At 40.9% G+C, this 16,722-nt stretch overlaps 1 protein-coding gene across 5 annotated transcripts in view; it reads right to left on the reverse strand.

The window, feature by feature from the left end:
- Window positions 1-16,722, reverse strand: part of HRH2 (histamine receptor H2) — a 109,116-nt gene that overhangs the window by 15,330 nt on the left and 77,064 nt on the right. For 3 of the 5 annotated variants that reach the window (XR_011363221.1, XR_011363220.1, XR_011363217.1), the window contains exon 3: window positions 4,520-4,680. The exons of the other annotated variants lie outside the window; for them this stretch is intronic. The gene's annotated coding sequence lies outside the window, so the exon portion shown is untranslated. The remainder of the gene's footprint in view (window positions 1-4,519; window positions 4,681-16,722) is intronic. 5 annotated transcript variants of the gene reach the window in all.

Here is a 16,722-nt window from a genome sequence, read left to right on the forward strand (position 1 = left end):
GGATTGACCAGGCCTTTCACCAGTTGCTTCCATCCTTCCTTGGATGTTGTTGTAGCCTTTTTGAAGGCAGAATTGACCAGCCCTTTTACCAGTTACTTTTATACTTCCTTGGATGTTGTATTAGCCTTTTTGAATGCAGGATTGACCAGGCCTTTTAACAGTAGCTTCTATCCTTTCTTGGATGTTGTATTAGCCGTTTTGAAGGCAGGGTTGACCAGCCTTTCCCCAGTAGCTTCTATCCTTCCTTGGATGTTGTTGTAGCCTTTTTGAAGGCAGGATTTACCAGGCCTTTCACCAGTAGCTTCTATACTTCTTTGGATCTTCTATTAGCCGTTTTGAAGGCAGGATTGACCAGGCCTTTCACCAGTTGCTTCCATCCTTCCTTGGATGTTGTTGTAGCCTTTTTGAAGGCAGGATTGACCAGGCCTTTTAGCAGTAGCTTTTATCCTTCCTTGGATGTTGTATTAGCCGTTTTTTAAGGCAGAATTGACCAGGCCTTTCACCACTAGCTTGTATCCTTCCTTGGATGTTGTTGTAGCCTTTTGAAGGTAGGATTGACCAGGCCTTTTTACAGCAGCTTCTATTATTACTTGGATGTTGTAGTAGCCTTTTTGAAGGCAGGATTGACCAGGCCTTTTAAAAGTAGTTCTATCCTTCCTTGGATGTTGTTGTAGCCTTTTTGAAGACAGAATTGACCAGGCCTTTTAACAGTAGCTTCTATCCTTTCTTGGATGTGGTAGTAGCCTTTTTGAAGGCAGGATTGACCAGGCCTTTCACCAGTACTGTCTACCTTCCTTGGATGTTGTAGCTTTTTTAAAGGCAGGATTGACCAGGTGTTTTTAATAGACAGGCTACCTTTTTGAAGGCTGTATTGACCAGGCATTTCACCAGTAGCTTCTATCCTTCATTGGAAGTGATAGTAGCCTTTTTGAAGGCAGGATTGGCCAGGTCTTTTTAATAGACAGGCTACCGCACTTGCCCTCTCTTAAAGACTCTTTAAAAGGATTTAAAGTGTATTCATTTGCTCAAATCAAATTCTGGGGCCTCTTAAGAAGACTGTATTGTTATTCTTTGTCCCTACCTCCAAAGATATGCCTCTCACGCACACCTGCATGAGGCTAAATCTAGCCATAATCCGGCTACTTTTAATGAATAATTGTGTTGTCAATCTTGGTCTGGGTCTGTGGTATCAAGTTTTTGGGTAGTTCATATGCTACCTGTGTTTGAATGGTTCCCTGTGTCCTCACCGCCATGCTGTGTCAGGCTAAATTTTGGAGTGGTTCAAATGCTACCTCTGTTTTTAACCTCTTTAAGGACGCATGACGTACCCGTGCCTCGTGTAGCCCGGGACCGCGGCTATTAGCGGGCACGGTCCAATCGCCGTGCCCGCTAATCAGGTAATCAAATGCAGCTGTCAAAGTTGACAGCTGCATCCGATTACCTTCTGCAGCACTTCCCTGGTGTCTAGTGGTGGAGAGCGCGCTGATCCCGACTCGGCACTCGTTTGTTTTTGGCTGCAGCAGCCGAAAGCAAATGAGTGCCGATCTCATTGATCTTTGCTGTATAAGTATACAGCAAAGATCTCAATGAGAGATCAGTGCACTTATACTAGAAGTCCACCAGGGGGGCTTCTAGTGTAAGTGTAAAAAAAAAAGTGTTCTTATTAGTAAAAAGCCCCTTCCCCTAATAAAAGTTTGAATCACCCCTCTTTTCCCATGTTTTAAATAAAAGTAAATAAATAAATAAACAAATAAACATGTTTAGTATTGCCACGTGCCTAATCGCCCGAACTATTAATTAATCGCATTCCTGATCTCGCTCGGCAAATGGCGTACGCGCAAAAAAAATCCCAAAGTGCAAAATTGCAAATTTTTGGTTGCATCAAATCCAGAAAAAATGTAATAAAAAGTGATCAAAAAGTAGTATCTGCGCAATCAAGATACTGATAGAAAGAGCACATTATGGCGCAAAAAATGACTCCTCACACAGCCCCATAGACCAACGGATAAAAGCGCTATAAGTGTGGGAATGGATCGATTTTAAGAAACATATATTTGTTAACAATGGGTTGAATTTTTTACAGGCCATTAGATAAAAGAAAATTTATACATGTTGTATATCGTTGTAATCGTTACGACTTGAGGAGCATGCATAACAAGTCAGTTTTACCCCAGTGCGAATGACGTAAAAACAGATAATCCCCAAATAAAAGAAATGCGTTTTTTTGTTCAATTTCACTACACATTGAATTTTTTCCTGGTTTTGCAGTGTACTTTATGCAAAAATTCAGCATGTCATTGCAAAGTACAATTAGTGACACAAAAAATAAGGGCTCTTGTGGGTTTCTAGGTGGAAAAATGCAAGTGCTATGGCCTTTTAAACACATGGAGGAAAAAACGAAAACGCAAAAACGAATATTGGCTCCGTCCTTAAGAAGTTAATGGTTTTCTGTGTCCTTACCACCATGCTGTCTCAGGCTAAATTTTGGGGTGGTTCATATGCTACCTCTGTTTTGAATGGTTGTATGTGTCCTCACCGCCATGCTGTGTCAGGCAAAGTTTTTGGGTGGTTCATCATATGCTACCTCTGTTTTAATGGTTCCCTGTGTTCTCACTGCCATGCTGTGTCAGGCTGAGTTTTTGGGTGGTTCATATGCCTACCTCTGTTTCAACCAGACTGTTGTCCAGAATAAGGCATAATGGTGCCATTAGGCAGCCTCAGAGGCATCCATACATGCTGCCCCTGCTTTTTTCTGTCCATTTCCGTTGTGTTGCCATCATTTTCTGAGGTTGACAGGTTTTCACACAACTTTCCCTCTACCAAACTTGGGTCCCCTGCAAAAATGCTATAGTTTCCTATTGACTTCAATGGGGTTTGTTACTCAAAACGAGCACTCGAGTACCGGGACATATTCGCTTTGAGTAACGAGCACTCGAGCATTTTAGTACTCGCTCATCACTATTGCTTATCAATAGACTCTGCCAAAGAATCTTTTGAATCTGTCTCCCACCTTTTTGACTGTTAGGTATTTATGAGGTTAAAAATCAAGTAAACAATGTGTAACTAACAGGGTATGTAGGGCAACTAGCTATTTTGTTTTAAAACAATGAGGGCTTGGCCTCCTGGGAACTCTTGAGACAACCCATTGAGCACACAAAAGACAAGCATTTTATACACTGTCATTTCTTTTTTTTTTCTTTTTTTTTTTAATATACATATATATGTTTTCAAACCTACAGTATATGAAATAACCACTAACAGAAACAAAATAATACAATTTGCACTACTGTCTTTTGGACATCTTAGTTTCTAGTTTTCCTACTTATAGAATCTTGGCAAGAAAATAAAGAGAGTCCCTGGAGAGCACATTTCTGAATAGCTTAATAAAAGCAAGCATATGTACTTTGCAGTTTTATTGCTAGTACATGCTGAGGCTACTTTAAGTGGAAATGATCAAAAATTGATATTAAATAATTTAAGTGCTGATGATAGCCTTACTAGCTTAATACACCCAAGACTAATAATTTATACAACAATATAATTCAGATCTAAAGTACATTCATTTTCTAACCTTCAATATAATGCATATTTATAACCCCGGATAAATTACATAAAAAAAAAAAAAAACTTTTGAGCTTTGAGAAACTTTAGCCGTAAACAAAATTGAACAGTAAACATGAAGGGATGTATAACCCTTCTTTGTGGAAAAGTTTAAAGATTAATCTTACAGTAGCGACATGGATGTAACAAAAGCTCAGTCAAAAGGGACTCATTGACTTATTTTAGAGTATGTGTGCTATGACATATGCAGATTATGCTGAGAGGGAGGGAGGAGGGTGTAGGGGTTAGAAGGTTTCTCAACAATACATATTGTTATTATGCCTGCAATGCCAATGCAATTGGAAATTATATCTACAAACAATAAAGTATCAGCTCTGTGGCTAGTATAAAAACTGCATCCATTTAGAAGTTTGTTTTTTGTGTGTTTTGTTTTTGGCTTCAATACTTTTTTTATGTAAATAATAACATGGAAATAAATACCATGTAGTATACACAGAAATACATCTGATGGAATTCCCCACTTTATATAAAATCTTGTAGTGGAAGAAGGGATACATATACTGATAGAATCAATGGCAAATCCAAGCTGTTTACAATGTTATTGAGCAAGCACAGATGAAAAAATCCAGGAGATCAGCGTTTGTGGATTAGTCACATCACATGACCTTCCACTTGTAGCCATTTGCTTGGATAGGAGAGGTGGTGCTTTCAGAAGAGAACATTTTGCTAGCCATCCTTCATAGTTTGAATAAACAGGGGATTGTCAATAACAAAGCTGGAAATATTATACTTTACTATATATTTGTCAAGATTACATGTAAAGTAGCCAACCTCTAATTTGAAACGTAATATAAATAACCAGGTAATTTCATACATATCTAATATCAAATGAGCATGAAGATTTAACCCTTTCCAGGCTCACTGACAACTCAAGAAGAATTTTAAGGTGCAAACTCACCCAACATGCTCTCGGCTCTATTTAACTTGTCTCCTGGCATATCCGACCTGGTCCACTGATCCAGCTGGACTCTGCATAGAGCACTCTGAAGTTTAAGGTTATTGTGGCAGGCCTTGTACTGGGTTACAAATCAAGGACGATGAGTAACCTATGGTCCTGAGCTGGAAAGGGTTAAATTATAAAACAATAAGTATGGATCATTAGAATGATGTACATCAAGATTCTAAATATTAAAACACACTAACATGATTTGCCATATGTTGTACGTCTATCTATCTAACTATAGCACAATGGCACACTAATTAAGCTATCGCTGTTTTATAGGATTTTAACAATTCTATATTGTTTTATATTTTTAATTTACAGGGTTTGGAAAAATCAATGTAGGGGATGGTTAAAGTGGTTTTCTGGGCAAAATGGACTAAAAAGCTATCTACAAAATTCTTCATTAGTTACTGATTTGCAGGGGGCAGGCACCGAGCATCTGCACTAAGCGGCGTAACAAGAAATGGCTGGGCCCCAAAGCAAACTTTTCATTGGGCCCTCCTCTCACCATGTGACATGTGAACCGAAGCACTGAGCGAGAGTGAGAGGGGCCTCTTGTGGCCAGAGGCACAGTGCCGCCTACGGCCACAAGAGTGATTGGGAGAGCGGGGAGCCAATGGCTCCCAACTCTGTCATCACAGCAACACATTTAACTTCATGTGCTTGTCAGGAGTACTTAAAGTTAAAGGGACATTTTCAGCACCCAGGAAGCCAGTTGACTACTGGGTGCTGGAAATGACGGATCAGGGCATTGCAGGAGCTGGCCAACAGGCCCCCTGATGTGGTGGACCCGCTCGACCAGCTCAACTACTGGGTGCTGCAAATGATGATGGATCAGGGGGTATTGCAGGAGCTGGCCACCAGGCCCCCTGATGTAGTGGCTGCTACTGTGGTAGTTACACCCCTGTCTGCACTGATCAGTTGTTTGGCACCCAAACTACACAGTGAACGGGATTTGTCACTTGAACGGGAGCTAAACTGCAGTTACACACCATGACCGCTACAGAAGACAAATTCTATTCACTGTGTAGTGTGGGCACTGGACAGCTGTTTGGTGCTGGTGCTGGGTGTATGCAGTATGGGCGTATCAGTGGCTATTGAGATATCCCGTGGATATTTTTTTAGTCCATTTCACCCAAAATTTCCCTTTCAAGTAAAACTGTTGTTACAATTAAGGTTAAAAAGTGGCTGATAGGTCAAGGAGACACATGGCAGCTTTCAGATATCTGTATATGCTTCCATAGCACAGAAAATGTGTTTATTTTCCCATGAAGAAGCCTCTGAAGTGCTGCAGGCTAGAATTCTTCTTGTCTCCTCCTCCTTTCAATGACCCTGCCTGCTTACTTTCAGCTGACTGACAATCAAACAGGGAAAGAGATGGGATATGAAATGTACCATGTGTCTCTGCAACATAGAGATATCTGACAGTGTCAGCAGTTAGTAGAACCTAAATTGCAGCTCACATATTCACTTTAGGCTATGTTCCCACAACATCCTGATAAGCTCAGACAATGGTCGTTGTCAAACAACGGTCAGAATTAATAATCATGTTCAATAATTCTGGCCAGTAGGTTACGTTAAACAACGGCCATGTACGAGGAATGGACGTTTTTTTATACAGCTTGAGAACATAGCCTAAAAAGGAAGAGAAGGATTTGCCCAATTACAGTTGTTAAATGATGTGTTCAAAGAGTACTTCTCTTTTAGATAAACCTGCTGACTACAGTTATTCAGTTGGTGCAAATCCCCTTGTTATTTCCCCCAGTTTCTTTTTTATCTCTCAATAATTTATGTGTTGAAAAAAAAATAATTATGTTGGTGATGTGAAAATCTGCTTAGTGCAATAAGCACTGAAAGGAACCGAACAAGCTCTAACATGTTAAGTGAATTGACAATCATTATGCTTTTGTAATACAATTCATGCAAAGCAACTTTAAAATGTAAAGGTAACAATAATGAGGTAAAAGTTAATTTACTTGCCGGTTAATCCCTTATGGACACAGTTTTGGAGACTGCGGCTAGGTTCACACTATGTAACTGTGCGGCTGTATTTGCGGCTGTAATTGTGCGGCGGTATTTTTGGTGGTTCATGCGTATGCTGGAAAGTATACGATATACGGCTGCACAGTGCACACTATGTATGAATCTACGGCCCTATCGTAAACGGACCTGTAAAAAATGAACAAGACCATTGTTTGCGGCTGGACATGCGGCCGTGGATTGACAGGCGGTCCGTACGGAGTACTTCAAAAATAGCTGGCAATGATGCCGAATGCCGATGCCTCTAATAGTTAATATATTAAATTAATAAAACTCATTTTGTTTGTAATAAAGTCCCTTTCGTTGTTCAATAATTTAATTCTAACGAATCCATCATTGTGCAATTAAATATACTGTTAAAATAAATATATATATAAATAAATGTATATTTATATATATATATATTTATTTTTTGACAGTATATTTAATTGCACAATGATGGATTCGTTAGAATTAAATTATTGAACAAAGAAACTGATTTTATTTCAACGAAAATGTGTTTTATTAATTAAATATTAATTAGTACAGGAAGCTCCATAAGCCGTTAATTCATATTGCCGGCAATAGAGCATTCTGTACTGATCATCACTTTACTTTAATTAAAACATCAAATGTTTCTTCTAATTATGTTATCACAATAGCATTATTAGAAGAAACATTTAGAATTATATGTGCGCTCAGCTGATTGGCTGATCGGCTCAGCGCACATATAATTAGCGGGTCCGCAGCACAGTGACTTCATTGTGCTGCGGACCAGCGAAGAGGACACATCGGGGTGAGTATACAGATCTCCCCACCCCCTCCCCTGCACTGCACCCCTCCCAGCAAGGAAGGGGGGTCACTTAACCCCTTCCTTGCTGGGATGGGTGCAGTCTGACATCAGTCTGGCCCCCAAGGGGTTAAGGGGGATGCAATACATCCTTCCTTAACCCCTTGGGGGCCAGACTGTAAGCAGTGATCTGTAAAGATGCTGCATACTGTAAGGAGCACAACACCGCTCACAATGATGGGTGTTGTGCTCCTGTTTGTGTGTTTTTTGTGTGTTTCTCCCTTTTTGTTTTTCAGATATCGGTATCCTGGGGATTACGTCGGATTCCGTGGACTACGTCGATGACCAGCGGTTGTTTGTTGTTTTTTTTTTTTTTATAAAATGGTCAATGAGGGGTGTGGGGGTGTTTTTATTTGAATAAAATTTTTTTTTAACTTGTGTCTTGTCTTTATTTCTTTACTTTATAGACTTAGTAGTGGAAGCAGTCTAATAGACGGAATCCATTACTAAGTTGGGGCCTAGTGTTAGCCGGTATAAAATGGCTAACACTAACCCCCTATTATTATCCCAGTACCCAATGCCACCAGGGGTACTGGGAAGAGCCGGGTGCCAGTGGTCCCGGAGCGTCAAAATTGGCGCTCCTGGACCGGGCGGCAGCAGGCTGTTAAGATTTAGGCTGGGGAGGGCCTAAAACAATGGCTCTTCCCACCCTGGTGTTACCAGGCTGCTGTTGTTTGGTTTTTAACCCGGCTGGTTATAAAAATAGGGGGGACCCTATGCGTTTTTTTAAAATTATTTATTTATTTAAGGCATCGGCATACTGCAGAGGATCGCAAACCCTGGTAATAGCAATTCATGTAAACTGTGTTCCCTGCTTTCCCAGATGCATACAGAGGTGTTTGCATCACTTTCTTAAGATTTTATTTGTTATTTTTAGTTGAACCAGATTTCCAAGTAAATGACCGTATGTTTTCAGCCGCATGTCTATTTTTTCCCACGGCCGGAGTTTCATCCGCACATTTACAGCCGCATAAAAAATACAGCCGCACAGTTACATAGTGTGAACCTAGCCTTAATGTGTACCTGTCAGATAACTTTTCAAGGTAAGTCGGTGTGTGAGATATATATATATATATATATATATATATTACAGAGAAGTCAAAATTCTCAAGATACCCTTGTAACTCTGAAACTAAAGGCATAGGCCCCCTCACTAGTGATAAGAGACTTTTCCCCAAACTTTTGCATGGACCCAAACCCCATTAAAGTCAATAGAGACCCAAACTTTGGGCCACAAAAATTGCTTTAAAATGAGGGTAAAAAGCTGCAAATGCAACCAAAATGTGGGTACAAGCTAAAAGTACAAGCTAATCGCCCTGGAAATAATGGGGCCGGGAAAATATTTGAAATAATACAATAAATAAAAAAAATAAAAAAAAATGTTCTGCTTGGTGGCCCACTCCTTTGACGTGAAGTGTTGTTTTTCCTGGCTGCGAGTTACCTGAGCATACCACAGCTAGCTATGACTATGGCCTGTTGCTGTTGGCAGACTCTTTGCAGCATATGCAAAGTGGAGTTTCAGTGCATGGGTACATTGCACATGAGACAGTGGGTGGGGAGGCAAAAATTTGCTGCAGCATGGACAGGCAAGTCACTGCAGGGTTGGAGCTCCTAAAGCCAACACACACGGAGGGCAGCAGATCTGGCATATCAGGTGAATCATCCAGGAAGCTCTGCACTACCAAGTTTAGCAGATGCACAAGGCAAGGGATGGGTGCCAAACTAGGTTTACCCAGAGCTGTTACCAGATTTCATCCATTGTCGCACACCACCTTATCAGCTTTTGGTTGAGCGGCAGCAACCACTGAGATGTCTACAGTTCTATGCCTGCACACAGCCTTTGCGCGGTGTGGGGTTTGTCCCCCAGACAAATCAGTTTGGGCACAGCCTACTGTCGCTCCCCCGTATCTGTGCTGAAAGTGGTGATGCATGGGCTACGATTGCTGCATGAAGAGGTGGCAGAGGAAGAAACCGGGGGAAAGAATCACCCTCCAGAAATCCTGGTTGGGGGCACAACATGTGGCAGTATCATTCCCTTGTCAGGCCCAACTTTCACCCAGTGGCCAGTTAGGGAGATATAATGTCCCTGACCGTGCTTACTGGTCCATGTGTCAGTGGTAATATGGACCTTGGCACTGATAGTGCTGCAGAGCACACACCGTATCTTCTCTCAAACTTGTTGGTACAGATGCGGGATGGCGAACCTAGAGAAGTAATGGCAGCTAACATTGTACTGCCAATAGGTTCTTAAAACTCTATGGGGGAGATTTATCAAACATGGTGTAAAGTGAAACTGGCTCAGCTGCCGCTAGCAACCAATCAGATTCCACTTTTCATTCCTCACAGACTCTTTGGAAAATGAAAGGTGCAATCTGATTGGTTGCTAGGGGCAACTGAGCTAGTTTCACTTTATACCATGTTTGATAAATCTCCCCCTATGTCTCTACCAGCCTGAATGGAAGCATTTAAAAGGAAATTAGTTTTTAAATGCTCCTGTTTAGAGGCAGGGATTATGGGTCTGAGGGGTTGTGTTCTCTCTTTCTTTACAGGGTTTATGTGATGGAAAGCTGCACAGTTCCCTGTGGGATCATGGCTGTGGAAGCTAGTAGTGGTGGTACTGCTGCTGCGACATCTTCCATTCGAGGGGAGGCAGGTTGGCCTCAGCAGGCAGATGTATAGGCCAAGAGTACAAAAGCAGAAGAGGGATTGTCACATTTTTGCTGGCGTTTCTGGTGTCTGATAGAGATTATCGAACATCGGAAAATCTTAAGTTCTATCGAACTCAAACCTTGTTGAACCTTCTGCATTTGATTCCCAATGCCTTGGGCAAGGTAGCACATCGTGGACTGTCATAACCTTTAGTTCATGTGGGGTTAACAACAACCATTATGATTTGTGTGCCCAAGTAGACTCAGTGTGGCAGAAATTTTTACAGAAAAACATTAATAACCTAACTGATAACATGCCAAAGCTTATGAGTGTGTATTTCTGCACGTGACACAAGTGTTAAAGATGTTTTTAATATTTTGTTTTCATAATTTGCATATCATCAACATGTCTATTGATCCAGTAATTTCCATAATTCCACGACTTTCCCTTCTTGGTGTTGCAACAGGGCCAAGGTTTCCTTTTTTAAAACCTATTTCTACATTTGTATTGAATTGCAATTCAAAATCTGCATGCATTAACACAGCCTTAATATTAATAGGATAAATTAGTGCATAAAAAAAAAAGTTCTTTTTTCTGATAAAACTTTACCTTAGTCCTGGACTACAAGCAGCACCCGGGATCGCGGCGGTTCAGAGCGAGGCCGGTGCACGGCCCCGCTCTGAACACCCCTAGTGACCGCTGGACATACGGGTATGCCCAAGGTCGTCTAGGGGTTAAAAAACAAAACACTTTATGGTGTGTACTTACTGGTATTAATATTATCCTAACTTTATTATCTTTTCTGATGACAGTACAGCCATATCTGTATTTATTAATTTTGTTTATGTGTCACCTTTTAATTTATCCACTGAGGGCTTATATATGAGAGCTTTTTTTATATGGTATGAATTGAGGTTTTCTAAAGTTTTCATTTGAATAGTTTTGTGATAGATACACATAATGCAAGAACATTTTTTTTTTAATTAAACTTAAAGGGGTTAGCCAAGGTTAGAAGCAAGAAGAAGATAATACAGCACAGCGCCCCTAAAAGCTTCCCTTTTACTAACCAAAAATCCATTAAGTGACAAACATGGTGATTGCTTACCCACGCTAGACACGTTTCGGCAAGAGGCCTTGATCACAGAATGATTAAAAACATGAGTGTGCTCACACATGCTTTTAATGATGCTTTGATCAAGGCCTCTGGTTAAAACGCGCCCAGCGTAGGTAAACGATCACAATGTTTGTCACTTAATGGATTTTTGGTTAATAAAAGGAAAACTTTTATAGATGCTGTGCTGGATTTTCTTCTTGCTTTATTGGTTCCTGATGGTCTCTGGGTGAATCTCTTGCACCTTGCACCTATAGCCTCTGATCACCAAGCCCAGGTATACATTCACACAGCCCTTCAATGGTACAATTATGATTGCAGTGGTAAAACTATATTTTGCACTTTAGAAAAACATGGTCGATTTCCTCCAGTATCAGCAATACTTTTGGCTTCAGTTTGGGTGGGGTTTTCAGCTCAGTTTAAGTGAATGAAATTTAATTGCAATGCCAACCTGTGGCGTTTATGACTGCCAATATGCCTTTTTATAGTAGCCACTTATTATGTAAGTCCCCCTCAAGCTGCCAAAACAGCTCTTACACATGGGGCATGGACTCTACCTGATCTCTGAAGATGTCCTTTCCTTTTAGGCACCAAGGCATGAACAACATATATGGCTACTTTGTAATAAAATTCTTCAGTATACAGTATAAGTAAGTGTACTTACCGCACTTACTGACAGTGACTCCCTGTGTACCTCATAGAGCTAAAATCAGGCTCCCCTCCTCCAGGCTGTGCTGCCCTGCTCTGTGGTGAATCTCTCCATAAGATGGCCGACATGGAGGAGCATGTGATCATGCCCCACACCCCAGTATCCACCACTGAGCCTGTATATGCCTATAGAGAACACTGGGGGCAGGGCATGGTAACCTGCTCCTCCATGTCAGCCAACTTATGGACAGATTTACCACAGAGCAGGTCTGTTAGTATGGATTATTGTTGTCAACTCAGAAGCAGTTGTGCAGAGAGCAAAAGATGACTGAATCCTTCTGCTTTCCCGGACTCACTTTCTGTATTTTCAGAAGACTGGAGGGGACGGGTGTATACCCGATCATCATTTGCAGGGGAAACCACACCCACATGCAATTAGCAATAGCTGCACAATGTGGCCACCACATCCTAGGTAGGCATGGTTTTGCCTGCATGTCATAATCAGGATATACAATTGGAAGGTATACTTCAGAGACATGGAGATAAGCATCGGGGAGCAAAAAGCTTCAGCCATCTTCTATTCCTACACAACCCCTTTAAGATAGGTGGTACATGTTAAAAATAACACTTGAGTTACTTGAGGTAATGTGACATCAATTCACAATTGCTCCATGCTCTAGTTCTGATGCTATTGGCACATTTTTTTGTGGAGAGGATGAAGCATGGCCAACATTTCAGAACTGGGATAGCCAGGTTAGCAATGTTATATTATGCTTCTGCAGCATGTAATTTTTTTTACCTGATATAGGGTTAGTTCTCCTTTAGGCTAGTCGAATACATGCTACAATTGTTGGCCAAAATAAACATTAACAAAAAATAAAATGGATAATGCACCAACATGTAGAAGTTATAAATGATTGACTTGGTCACATTTTCGTCATAATTTTGTGAAGGTTTTAAAAATATGCAGCACTCATACACTTATTTAGTGCTTATGTTACTGACAATAATAGGATCAGACAGTTAATCCCAACCATTGGACTGACTCAATTGAAAATGGCAGGAACAGTTGACTAATGAAGCATGGAGACTGGAACAGTTAATAAGGATAGGAGGAAAAGAGATACAGAAAAACACACATTGCATGTATACACAGAAGCCCGCTTACAAGAGGAATTAGAATTTGTAATGTTAGAAGATATATAATGGCATAAAGAAACATGGTTAGATAACGCATATGATTGAAAGGTTACTTTTCAGGACTGTAATCTGTTCAGAAATAACTGTATAAATAAGAACAAGAGAATGTGTATGTATTACCCTACCTAAAGCCTATGCTGTATAATGACATCTATAGGGAAGGTGTATATATAATTTCATATAGGTGTAAACTGGTAGAGCAATTACACAACAGTAAAATGTTCAAGAAAAAAAACAGCAGAAAATGTTCTAATAAGGCAAATAGATAAAATATTAAAGTAATTGTTGTTATACAAGTTGGAAAGCAGAATCCTTTAGGTGAACCTTTTAAAATTGATACAGGGCCTAATTGAAAGGTTGAGCATCAGTTTTCATTTCTGCTTTAAGGGTATGTTTACACTAAGCTAATACAGCGGAAATCCACGGCGGAGCTCTCCGATGCGGAATCCCGCCACACCCAGTGTCCCGCTGTGAGTGAATGTGAGGGCGCTCGCTCTTCTGCTGCCGTGGCGGCTGCGGAGGAGCGTGTGCTCTCCCATTGAGATGATATGACACACTAAGGCAGGCTGCTATAGAATAAATAAATACCACCATATTTGATAACATATTGATATATTGTTGTTTAACCAATAGTATATATAGGCCATTAAATAATACTACCACACTACAACATATTACCACAACATAGAGACTGAATATTATCACCATACTGTTACTGAATAAATCCCAGTATATCAAAGCCAATACAGTGGTACCTCGGTTCTCGAACTTAATTGGTTCCGGAAGGCAGTTTGAGAACCAAGCAGTTTTATAACCGAGCAGTGTCTTCCCATAGGAAATAATGTAAATGTGATTAATTGGTTCCAGCAGCCACCAATAATTACCTACAGTACTTATTTATTACACTGATAAGTGCTCAGTATAATCACTACAGTACAGAACAGCACTATACTGTACAGGACATTAAACATAAGAAATGTTCATCAGAACCAGCAATTATAGTACAGTAGTCACCAACTCCTCACCCATCCTTTACTGTATAGAGTCCATAGCCGTAGCTACCATAGAGGCAGGGTAGGCAGCTGCTATGGGGCCTGTGGAGGAGGGGGCCCCAGGAATACACAGGGAAGATAAGAGCCAACCTGTGTCCTTCTGCTGAACCCCTTATGTAATGCTGTGTGTAAGTGACCCAAAGTTCATTTACATGCTGCAACATAAAGATGGGTTAATAAGCAGAAGACAAAGCATTCTCTGCTTCACTGCTCTGATAACCCCTGACCTCTGTTATTTTGAGCCCTGCAGAGGTCAGGGGTTATCAGTGCACTAGTCATCTCATTCTACTCTGCTTTTAACCCTTTTTTTGTGCTACAGCATGTAGGTGAGGTCACTTACACACTTCAGTACATAAGGGGTTAAGCAGAAGGTAGTCTACAGTGGACTGACAGAGCAAGCAGCGATTGGCTCTCTACTCTGCCACAAGAGACTTTATTCTTTGGCCACATCAACGAGTATATATATATATATATATATATATATATATATATATATATATATATGCAGTGTGCTTTTTGTTGTGCGGGAGAGGGGGGGCCTGTACATTTCTTTTTTGCTATGGGGCCCCATGAATCCTAGCTACGCCCCTGATAGCGTCCCCCCCATCCAAGCACTGTAATGTATGGGAGATGGTGGTGCACTGCCTGTACTACTACTGCACTGCATATGCACTCCAGCAGTCTTATACAGCACTGTACTGTATGTGAAGCCTCACCACTGCTTAACTCGCCAGAAACAACCCACCATCCACGCTCACAAAAACGTTCAAAAAACTTTCGAAAACCATGCAAAGTTCGAATTCTAAACACTACTTCTGGGTAAATTTTCGTTCGAATACCAAGCAGTTCGAGTTCCAAAGCGTTCAAAAACGCATTACTGTATTACCAATAATAATAATACTCTATAAGTGACATAAAATAAATTCACATTCTGATCAAACATTACCACTGCCAAATAAGTAAATAATGCCAATAATTCTACTGCTGAATAATAATACAAAATACAGTATGCAGCCCAATATTACCCTATATAGTGACAATGCACAAATAACTAAATTGCCAGTGGACCTCAAGTCTGGCTATTTGGGAAAATTGCACCCAAGCCTTTCAACTACTGTGCCATTCTGCTCATATTATGATATTATGCACCCCATTAGGTGGATTTCCCCCCTAAGTAGGTACAGTACCCCCTAGATGGTAGAGTTGCCCCCTCAGTAGCTACTGTGCCCACACAGTGATAGAGCGACCCACTCAGTAGGTATAGTTGCCCTCTTAGTGGATACAAGTCCCTCTAGCAGGTTCAGTTGTCCATTCAGTAGATAGGACTTCCCCCCAGTAGGTATAATGCCACACCCTCAGTATATAGGGTTTAGCATTAGGTACAGCGCCCCCTAGTAGATAGGGCTGCCCCTAGTAAGTACAATGCCCCTCCAGTAGATAGGGCTGCCCCTAGTAGTTATACCCCCCCCCCCTCTCAAATGGCTAGAGTGCCCCTCTTAGTGGATAGGCTTCCTCTCCGTAGGTACAAAGCCACCCTAGTAGATGGGGCTGCTTCTCAGTAGGCACGGTGCCACCCAGTTGATAAGCTGCCCAAAGTAGGAATAGTGCCCTCAATAGATAGGGCTTCCTCCCCAGTAGGTACAGCCCCCCCTCCAGTAGATAGGGCTGCCCCCAAGTAGGTACAGTGCCCCCATTAGATAGTCTGCCTTTCAGTAGGGGCAATGCCCCCTCAGAAGCTAGAGCTGTTCAACTGCAGGTAAATGAATATATATATTCAGTATATATATATATATATATATATATATATATATATATATATATATATATATATATTCCAAAAGAGAACTGTCACAGTCCGACAGTTCACCTACTCACCTGTGAGTGAGTATCCTCATAAAGGCTGTGCTTCACAGTGAAAGTTACCTCTTTAATTACCGACTCTGGTAGCTCTACAGTTTTTCTGCTTTTGTATCTGACTGGTCAGAAAAGGTGGAGGGGGCACCCATTTTTTTTTAAATAAAATAAAAAACTATTGATTACTTTCATCTCTACTGTATTCACACAGGAAAATCCAATGAAAGATGAAATTTATGAGGTACTAGAAAATGTACCCGGCGCTGCCTGGGTATAAAGTGTCAGTGTGTTAATTAGATTTGTTCTAAGGTGCCCAGGAGGCCAAGCTAAAGGTATTGTTTCATCTGAGTTAATCAGTGGAATTAGCGTATACCTGTAGTGCATAGTTGGAGGGATTCTGTATACCCACAATGTATAGTTTTTAGGGGTCTCGCATATCTGTAGTGCATAGTTGGGGGGGCTGTATACCTATAGTGTATAGTTGAGGGAGGTCCTGTATACCTGCAGTGTACAGTTGGTGAAGGTCCTGTATACCTGTACTGTATAGTTCGGGGGTCCTGTATACCTGTAGTATATAGTTGGTGCTGTATACCTGTAATGTATAGTTGGTGGAGGTCTTGTATACCTGTAGTTTATAGTTTGAGGGTCCTGGATACCTGTAGTGTATAATTGGTGGAGGTCTTGTATACCTATAGTATATAGTTCGGGGGTCCTGTATACCTGTAGTAAATAGTTTGAGGGTCCTGTATAACTATAGTAAAGAGTTGGTGGAGGT

Source organism: Dendropsophus ebraccatus, chromosome 1 (genome assembly GCF_027789765.1).
Source record: "Dendropsophus ebraccatus isolate aDenEbr1 chromosome 1, aDenEbr1.pat, whole genome shotgun sequence".
Taxonomy (NCBI): Eukaryota; Metazoa; Chordata; class Amphibia; order Anura; family Hylidae; genus Dendropsophus; species Dendropsophus ebraccatus.